Source organism: Delphinapterus leucas, chromosome 4 (genome assembly GCF_059928025.1).
Source record: "Delphinapterus leucas isolate spDelLeu-1000000601 "Yukka" chromosome 4, BTC_Dleu_Yukka2, whole genome shotgun sequence".
Lineage (NCBI taxonomy): Eukaryota > Metazoa > Chordata > Mammalia > Artiodactyla > Monodontidae > Delphinapterus > Delphinapterus leucas.
In genome coordinates this window covers 142478803-142485024 of record NC_143132.1, presented here as the reverse complement: position 1 = coordinate 142485024, position 6222 = coordinate 142478803, and the positions used below count along the sequence as shown (strand labels likewise).

At 42.6% G+C, this 6222-nt stretch overlaps 1 pseudogene; it reads right to left on the bottom strand.

Moving 5' to 3' along the window:
* Nucleotides 1-315: 315 nt before the first annotated feature.
* Nucleotides 316-5200, bottom strand: LOC111164797 (actin, cytoplasmic 2 pseudogene; annotated as a pseudogene).
* Nucleotides 5201-6222: the final 1022 nt, after the last annotated feature.

The following is a 6222-nucleotide window of genomic DNA, read 5'->3' as shown; positions in this document are numbered from 1 at the left end:
GGGGTCACTTCCACCCCTTGGATATGGCCCCAGAGTGTTTAAGTAACTTTCCTTAAGACCACTAGTCAGTAAGTGGCACAACCAGATTTCAGATCAGGCCAGTGTCGGCCCCAGAGTCCATGCTTTTCATCATTCCAAAAACAAAGGTGGAATGCTGGGAGTCCATGAGCCATACCTAGCCCAAGACATGCTTTATTTGGCTCACACAGAAGTCTAAAAATGTTTAAATGTGTGTGCCTATATGGTGAATGTGTGGTCTTCAGTTTGTTTTAATCCCATCTACTCCCGACTTTCTTCCCCTTGAGCATATTTTAATCATTTAACAGCTTGGCCTCTGTTGGCATTTGAATTCACATTCCTGGCCTAAGACAAAAGGGACATTTAAAATTATGGTGAAGTCACAAAAACGTGAATGCTGCCACATACTTCCCTCCGTTACACGTTGATTGATAAAGACTAAAGTCACCCATTCCTATCTGGAACTGATGCTCCTTACCAATGCATTCAGTTGTTCACTTGTTCATTCACTCATTCGCTTCCCACTAGGTAGAAGACACTTTGTAAGGAGTAGTAATCCAAAAGGACAGGAATGAACATGTATGTTCCATTAAGGTCCAGGCATTTAGCTGGGCATTTTGCAGACATGTTTTCAGCTAACATTTGATCCATTCAGCAACCCATCTGATACTACTAGTATGAATATTTTACTGATACAGCGAACTGAGAGTATGAGAAGCTGAGGCATTTTCATTCCTTTATTTAATAAATATGAACGAGCAACCGCCTCATGTCACTGTTCTAGATGATGGTGACCCGAGTTTGAACAAAACCGTTCATTGCTGATTCTCCATCAGCTGGAGCCATCTCGTATCAGCTTGCAAGAGCTGATTATTAGAATTTCAAGAATTTTGCAAGCCAGTTGTTAAGTTACGGGTAACTTAAAATCAGTCACGTCAGAAGTATCTACATCATGGAAAACAAGTAAAGCTATAAATCAGGACTTTCATTTTTTTGAGAGCCAGTCTACAATAATTTATGAACTCTCAGAGTTTGAAATCAGAATCTAGACCTGAGTGCCTCTGAAACCAGGGCCATTTCTATTCTGTAGCTGAATAAGGAAGTCTCCACGTTCAAGAAGGCTACAACAGGGAGAGGGAAACACATCAACCTCATGAACCCACACTCTGGTGTAGACGCCTGGATTTGAATCCCACCAGCTACTTACCAGCTGTGTGACCTTGAGGATGTAAATTAATATCTCTTTGCCTGTTTCCTTCTCTACTAAGCAGGATAATAACAGTTACTTCACTGGGTTGTGTGAAGATTAGTCTTTATACTAATATATACACTTTAGTGTATATATTACACTTTAAATATAGTGTGTATTTACACTTTATATATATAATTATAAATATAGTGTATATTTATAATATATGTTTATAAATATAACATAAATTTATACTTTATATATCCCCTATATATAATATAAAGGGGATAAAACATTGCCTATCACTTGGTAAGAGTTGTGTAAATGTTAGTTATTATTATTTAAAACAATAAAAACAGCAAATGAACATTTATATTTGTACCTGAGAGAGGAAAAGAGAAGATTTTGAGTGTATGTGGGAGAAAATACTTTCTCTCATTCCCTTCCACTTTGTTAAATTGTATTAAAAGCTCTTACAACTTTTGAAAAATTGCAGGAACCAGTTGATTTGACTATGACTTTTCCATTGAAGTGGTCAAAGAGAAAACTGCCTTGTCCGGCTGGAGATTCATTCAAATCCAATTTACACTGTATTCAATTTACATTGCTACATGCTAGCATAGGCTCACCAAGACTCCCAGAGAGTTGGAGAAACACAGAAGCTGGCGCCTTCTCTTTATCCACTGGCCTGACCATGTAAATCAGTCCATTTTTCATTCCACTTTTCTCTCATTCTTTGAAAGCAGGTATTTTGAGTATTTAAAAATGTTAAAAACTTATAATCAACAGTAGTCATTTATTTTTTTCTTTTCTTTTTTTTTATGTGATTTTTGTTTGTTGATTATACCAGCACTTTCTTTTTTTAAAAAAAGAACCATGTTGTTACAGGCCACTGAAATATATAAATATTGCTATTCAAAGCCATTCATCTGATGGGAATAATTCTTATATAAAGAGAGTTGAGAAGGGGAGAGAGGATCCAAGGAAAGGAGAGACATTTAGTCATCTATCAAGATGTGAGTCCCTGAACACAACTGATAACAGGCATGTTTGTTTCAATGAAAATTCAACAAGAAATAAGCTTTTATTTTAAAAATCAGAGTTATGATAGGTTAATAATAAGAAAGACTTGAGCAATCTTTCCAGAAGTGGCCACATAATTTGTCAACTGAAGATTGAAAGTTTTGTTGTTGCTAATAAAGTAACTCAATCTTATATCCACAAAGATCAGCAAAAATGGCAACTTGGACTGTCCCAGAATTTAAGTTCATAAAGGGTGAGTGTGTCATATTTAGTGTTGTTTATTTCCTTAGATTTCAGATTAAGCAGTCATTAATTCAATCAAAATACTTAATATTATTACTTCATATAAAATGCTCCATAGCCTCTGTACACATCAAAGTGTATAATTTACACAAAAATCATTACTTGCCAATATTTGGGAACCTTGATAGTAAATCAAGATGCTATCTAGTCTAGCCAGCTAGAATGAAATTTCTTTTCTTCCTTCTCTAGGAACTGCTTTCTCTCAGCCTTTGTCAAAGACTTTGTCAAAATTTTAGGCTAGGTAGATGTGCAGTATATACTAATGATGTAGAATAAATTATTCTGAATGCTGTAATATCCCAATGTCCAACTGTTCTGAAACTTTCTGCCTAGAATCTTAATGATATGATTCAACTCAGAGTCCAAAAGAAGGGAAAGTTATTGAAAAGTGTACAAAAAAGATTTAAACTAACAGTTGGAGAAAGTTACATAGAACGAAATAAATTCTTGAACTGATAAGAGAATTAATGGTAACTTCTAAAGGAAGCAGGTTGAAAGTTTCTCTCTCTTCTTTCTCATAATCTCTTACTCTTTCTTTTGAAATTTTGACCCATTTGGAGGATTTTTTGAAGACTAAAATTTTAAGGATTTGTTTTAGCTATTTTTTTAATCTTAAGAGTGACAAAATTTTGTGTGGTTCACCTCCACCCGAACAATCAACTGAATTTGTTTCTGTTGTTTACTGCAGTACTTTTATTTCCCTCACAATGACCAAATGTTGCTGGGACCAAATGTTCTCACATGACAGTAGAAAACCAACATTTGTGGTCATCTCTTAAAGAATTGGGAATTGCATACAAAAACCTTACATAAATTCAAAGGATGAATACATTTATAGGTGTAAATGCAAACCATTTTCCATCTCAAGGGAAGTAACAACCACCAGGTATTCTGGCAGGAAATTGTGAGGTAAGAAAGGAAAGTGGGTTCTAAGGTTGGGACCTTCCCAACCCCGTCGGACACCAAAGACAAATGCCAGCTGGCTCAGGACTCTGGCCAGCCTCTAAAGAAATCCTGGAATAAGCAGCTCTTACACACGAATACCCTGCACAGGTCAAGAAACTCATGGGCTCGCAAATTCTCATCAGGACCATGGGTTTTTCTTCCACAAACATGTTCTCACCTCAGCCAGGTAGTGACGGAGCTGCATGTATTGGGGGTTTAAATCAAAGATATGTACAGGATATTAAACATAGACCAAAGGAACAGTTAACGTAAACAGAAGGTCAAAATCGGCAAGTTGTACAATCCAGGGCTGATAGCAGATACAAACTTCAAGGGCAAATTTCTTTTCAAAGGCTTATTCCAGTTTCATGAGGCTAGCATGAGGTGTGCACACTTGCCAGGGCAAATTTATACTCTTGAACGAACTTATGCAGCAGTGGACAATGGAGGGGTGGGCCTTGTCATACTCCTGCTTGCGGATCCACATCAACTGGAAAGCCAGGATGGAGCCCCCGATCTGCACCTAGTACTTGTGTTCAGGTGGAGGGTTGCTCTTTTTTTTTTTGTGGTACGCGGGCCTCTCACTGTTGTGACCTCTCCCGTTGCGGAGCACAGGCTCCGGACGCGCAGGCTCAGCATCCATGGATCATGGGCCCAGCCGCTCTGCGGCATGTGGGATCTTCCCGGACCGGGGCATGAACCCGTGTCCCTTCCATCAGCAGGCGGACTCTCAACCACTGCGCCACCAGGGAAGCCCAGGAGGGTTGATCTTGATCTTGATCCTGCTGGGAGACAGTGCCAATGATCTCCCTCTACATCCTGCGGGCAGTGTGGTTGGTGTACATGATGGTCTCCCCAGACGTCACCCTTCAGGATGGGGTTGAAGGGGATCTCCCGGATGCCACAGGACTCCATACTCAGGAGGAGGGCTGGAAGAGCACCTCTGGACCCCAGAACTGTCTACTGTGGATGCTGATCACCTGACGGTCGGGCAACTCGCAGCTGTTCACCAGGGAGGAGGAGGAAACAGCCGTGGCCATCTCCTGCTCCAACTCCAGGGCTACGTGGCAGAGCTGCCCCTTGATGTCACGCATGATTTCCCACTGGGCAGTGATGGTGAAACTGCGGTCATGCTTCGGGAGCATCTTCACGAGGTAGTCGGTCAGGTCCCGGCCACCGTAGTCCAGACGCAGGATGGCGTGGGGCGGGGGGGAGGCACGTACTCCTAGTAGATGGGCACAGTGTGGGTGACCCCGTCTCCAGAGTCCAGGACAGTACCAGTGGTGCGGCCAGAGGCTACAGGGACAGCACAGCCTGCACGGTCATGCACATGGCCGGAGTGTTGAAGGTCTCGAAGGAGATCTGAGTCATCTTCTCAGGATGGGCCTCAGGGTTCAGGGCAGCCTCGGTCAGCAGCAGGAGGTGCTCCTTGGGGACCACACGCAGCTCATTGTAGAAGCTGTGGTTGGTGCCTATCTTCTCCATACCACGTCGTCCCAGTTGGTGATGATGCTGTGCTCCATGGGGCACTTGAGAGTCAGGATGCTGAGCTTCGCTCTGGGCTCATCGCCCACGTGACTGTCCCAAGCCTACCGTGACACCCTGTTGTCAGGGGTGGCCGATGGTGGACGGAAACTCGTTCCCCCGAGAGGCGTCATCTCCAGTAAAGCCAGCTTTGCACGTGCCCGAGCGATCGCGGGTGAGGGGCATAGAGATTTCTTCTTTGCTAGTGATGGGCCGAGGCAGCAGCAGCGTGGAGCAGCCAGAGGACCAGCAGAGGCTGTCTGGTGCGGCGAGTCTTCAACTAGATTTAACTGAGCAAACACTGCTGGAATGCCTAGGCTGTGTGGGATGTTTATGAGCCAGGGTCATGCCTTCCAGAAGATTAGATGCTGACAGACACAGATACAGGCATCATATACTTAGGAATGAAGGACACTGAGAATAACCAAATTAACATCTCTGAAGAACAGATTCTGCTGTTTCTATGTTCATTTTTTTCTGGTGATAAATGATTATAGAAAACCTGGAAAATTCAGAAAAGTCCTCCAAACACTAGAAACCCTCACCTACCCGCTGCCCCCCCCCGCCAGATAATCACCCCAGATGTTTTGTTTGTTTGTTTGTTTGTTTTCCCAGATGTAAATATAGTCTGCTAACCTGAAAGAGATATGAACAAGGAAGGTTAAGCATGAGAACTGTGTTAAAGGCAGAGCTGATAACATTTGACAACTGATTGAATGTGCTGAGAAGGGAGTCATCAAGAATAACCATAATTTTTGGGCTTCCCTGGTGGCGCAGTGGTTGAGAGTCCGCCTGCCGACGCGCGGGACACGGGTTTGTGCCCTGGTCCGGGAAGATCCCACATGCCACGGAGCGGCTGGGCCCGTGAGCCATGGCCACCGAGGCTGCGCGTCCGGAGCCTGTGCTCCGCAACAGGAGAGGCCGCAACCGTGAGAGGCCCACGTACCGCAATAAAATAAAATAAAATAAATAAAAAGACTAACCATAATTTTCAAAACTAAGCAACTTGGTGCACAATGATGGAATAAACCACATAAGTAACTTGAGAAGAGCAGAAGTCTTCCAGGAAAGGAGAGGTGTCAGTTGAACTATTTGAAGTGGATGTGACAGCAGTAGAGTCACATGGAAATCCTAATAGATGGTTGGTTAGGTAGAATAAATACTACCAGTAATATTCTTAAGGTATTCATATTTAAGTTGGCCATTGAAATCTATTTTTA